We start from the raw sequence: 4,233 nt of genomic DNA, 5'->3' as shown, positions 1-4,233 counted from the left end.
GACATTTACGCAGACATATTGGTTGTCGTCATGAGGCTCTATCGCATTAGCGACATATGTTAAGTCCGTGCGGATGTAGATGATCACTTTCGTGCTCGCACCGCATGTGGACGAGACGAAAGATTCATAACCGGACAGTCTGAGTGGAGTTGATGTATTTGGTTCGCAAATGACCAGTATGGGGAAGCGATGTGTGAAAATGAATTGGCGAAAGTCTGATATACGGGTCCTTAGACCCCTGGCATTCCATTGAAAGATCGACGCACTTTTAAGTTCAGTGCGGAAGGGGACTGTTGATCGAGCCATGATGCTTAAACGATGCTAGCAAGCACTGGATTTAGTGCATCCAGTATTTGCAGAGCGCTTCGAGCTGCTGGTGTTTGCAGCTTGTTCAGTATAATGCGCATTGTATTAATTAGCGATTGCAGCATATCAGCCACCTGCCTGTCGTGGTCGCACAAATCGCCGACAGTAGACGTCGGGGGTTGTCCAGCGAAAGCTTGCTGTGTGTCTGTTGGTGAATGTTGTCGTTTCGGTAGAGCAGGCCAAGATTCGGCAGATGCGGTCTTCTCAGTGGACTTGCTCTTCGCGGTCCTGTCCACATTGTCTGGCCTGGGCGGTGGAGGAGGAGGTGGTGTCGTAGGAAGTGGCATGCGCCTTCCTTCAGGAGCCTTCCTTGAGGAGCGCCGGCGACGTGAACGTCGCTTCCTGATTTTTTCGGCGGCTTCGCGATGAGATGAATGATCTCTCGCCATCTCTTTCAAGATGGCCATTTCCTTCTTAATATGTGGGCATTTCTTCGATGAAGCTTCATGTGATCCTCCGCAGTTGGAACACTTCACTACAGTCGCGCCACATTTATCTGCAGCGTGGGGCTCTCCGCAGCGGGGGCATGCTGCCTGATTTTCGCAGACGCTGCTCACGTGTCCCAGTTTCATGCATTTGCGGCACTGAAGAGGTTTCGCAATGAAAGGCCGCACTGCATGTCTGAAGTGTCCCACCTTAACATGCGAGGGTATATATTTACCCTTGAATGCTATTTTCACGCAGCGTGAACTGCCTAGCCGCTTAACATCAACGATGACCTCATCATTGGCTGGCTTGATAAGAATCGGCAAGTCGTTATTAAGGATAGCAACGTCTACGTCGTAAATAACACCGCTGACTACGTCAGATCCCAGAGGCATGTAAGAGCGCACCTGAATGCCATCGAGGTCCGTTACGCTGCGTAGAGTGGTCAAAGCAGCCGCATGCTGGACATCAACCGCCAGAAGATTTTTTCGGGTGTTCATTCGAATGTCCGATATTTCGTTTGGCACCAGGGCTTCCAGTGACATCGACACAGATTGCCTGTTAAGTAGCCTCATGTTGACGTTGGGAAGCAGGGGCACAAATATGATGGTATTGGCGTCCGGCCTCTGCGGCTGTCTCACTGTTTGCGTGCTTGACGATGAGGATGTCCTGGTGTTCCTTCTCTTCGCTCTGCGGCTCTGCACAAGCTGGAAGTCGTCATCGGAAGTGTCCTCACTGCTGAGAGAGTAGACATGGGTGTCCTCGCTGTCGGTGTCGCTCTGCTGACCGATCCGCTTCCTGGAGGCGGCCGCCGCTGACGCCGCCATCGCCGGCAGACGTGCGGGGTCGTCCACTTCCATTACGACCGAGCAGGGAGCGAAGACCAGCGGATGAACTTAGGTTTTCACAGAAATAAGGCGGAGCTAGAAAGAACAGCGCTGTATCAAAAGACACTTCGTCGTCGTCCCTCATATAGCTTTCTAAATTTTGTGCTAAACCTTAGATCTTGAACACGAAGGAGGCGTGCTGCCTAAATGTGGCCGACCCCGAATATGCGCACATGAATGTCACATTGTACAAGTGAACCTGCAGCAAGTGCAAGAAGTCATTCGCAAGGATAGCTATAAATACGAATCAAAATAAATTAGGTTGCTATTCGTAAAGAGATGATGAAGTGCCGTCAAAGCCAAATCCCTGTATAGTGAGTGACCACCGCGGCCCAAATTAGCTAAAAAGCTGTATGCACATCGCAGATAGTGTGTGAAGGGATATTGTGTGAAGTATTTTGTAGGCAGCCTGGCTATGCAGCATCGTTTGTGTTTGTGCAAAGAATTATCAGGTGGTGCCACATTGCTACATAGGGCGAGCCTGTCTGTGATGACAACAGCAAGGCGATGACGATGGTGATGACGATCGCATTACGACGACGGCATGACTCCTCTTTCGGACGTTCGACATGAGTTTCCAACATCCGAATGTTGGGTTCTGCATAAACAGTGGAAGGCCGTACGGGAAAGAAGCACGGATTGCAAAGTCATCTATGACTGAATCATCTGTGACATTTATAAGCGCCAACGTCTATGTCGTGTGCTGTACATAAAACAGTGGTGGCATGTGTACGCCGGGAAAGATACGTTAAAATCTATTCAACCCTGGCCGATCGTGAAGGACGTGCAATGTCGCACATCTTCTGCGTAGCACCAGCGGCTACGAGGAAAATACTCGGGAACGTGAGCCGATCCCAAAGGCGGTGCTGTTTAATATGGCGTCGGAAGGCGCTAGCTGTCACGAGCGAAGGATGCGAAAAACGGCCAAATGACGCCCGTTTCAAGTGTCTCAAAAAGCCAGTTGGCAATGGCAAGAGAAAACTGTGCGCGCGATTGTGACCTACTGGTTGGAGCATCGAGCTGCTGCGCTGAAAGCCAGAGGTTCAATCCCAGCTTCAACCACGGACTTCTTTCTGTTTAAGAGGTAAGAAAACTGTACCAAACAGTAACTTATCTTCTCCAAAGTGCCTGTAATGAGGCAAACAATGCTTCGCATTAAGCAGCACGCCTGCTCAGCCCGAACAGAAATGGGTGTGCTCTGCTCGTAGCGCTCCTTTCCGAAGTAATTGATTCCGTCCTTTCCGTTGTCAACGCTCAGACATTACGTAAAGCGTGCTTTTCTGAAAGGCAGTCCCGGCTTGCAAGGAAACGGCACTACAGGATGGTAATTCCCCGGAGTGCACTGACCGCGACCGTATATTTCAAGTTTACCCCTCTCGTGGCTTGTGTTTGCGTTTGCTTTCTGCTCTGCTCTCAACCTATACCTACGTCATCGCTTTGGACAATCTTTATATTTCTACTTATATCAGCCCATACACTGCTCTGGCGGAATTTACGGCGAGCTGCCCACAACAACTAACCACTAAAAATGCATGTATACCTACGGACATAGCAAATATTTGCCGACGGCTCATCGGCATTCAACTGCATTTTATATTCGCAGGAAGAATGGTGTGCAAGCTAAAAACACAACTTTCTTTTTTATCGTGAATTTACTTCTTCGCGACGTCTACACGTCACAAACACTGGAGCGCTCACCGGGGGTGCCGGTGTGCCTGTTCCAACATACCTTACTTATATTCCTATCCAACTGAATAAAACTTGCACTTGTTTACCAAATCAGCACAAGCTAGGAGTCTGCGATCGCACAAGTGTTGTGGTAGGCCTTAATATCTTACAATGGTTAATAATAGGGAGCTGCTCTCTGCGATATATGAACACAGGCTCACCTCCGTGGATCAAAAGGAACTGGAGGCACATGTGCTGGCACGCAATAGGAAGTGCGAGGCCACGAATCGGGGGGACGCCTGGTTTAAGGGGTTATTACTCCTTAAATAAAGAATGTTTTATCAATGTATATTGTTACGTAGGAAGACGCAGAGGAAAAGCTATGTACAAGTATATTTACAAGAAAATGCGCTGCGCTTGGCCAAGAGGCAACAGCCCGCGCTAGCTTCTCATCGTCGTCGTCGTCTTCGCACTGCTCGCCTTTTAGTGATCGCACATATTGTTCTGTAGCAATATTACCATCTGAAGGCGAAGCGCGATCTCTCTCTCTCGCTAGGTCAGAAATAAACGTCTCTTTCTCTCTCCCTATCTCTGTGTGTGTGTTTGGGGGGAGGGGGGATTCAGGTTAGGATTCAACTATTGATACTCCGAATGAGGACACGCCATCACAAGTGCAACGAAGGGCTCTATTTTAGAGCTGCTTGCGTATTGCCGCAGCAAAACGTTGCACTGCAGTGTTTTTTGTCCTTCTTTAAGAGTGTTCAGATTTTTTTTAATGTTTATTGCAGATAGCACAATTTTCGTTATTGAAGTCTACTGCTCGAAGAGGGAAACATCATTTGCGCAATAAATCAAAACGCATAATTCAATACTTAACAATGTTTTC

This window comes from Dermacentor andersoni, chromosome 5 (assembly GCF_023375885.2).
Source record: "Dermacentor andersoni chromosome 5, qqDerAnde1_hic_scaffold, whole genome shotgun sequence".
Taxonomy (NCBI): Eukaryota; Metazoa; Arthropoda; class Arachnida; order Ixodida; family Ixodidae; genus Dermacentor; species Dermacentor andersoni.
Note: the sequence above shows the minus strand (reverse complement) of the source record.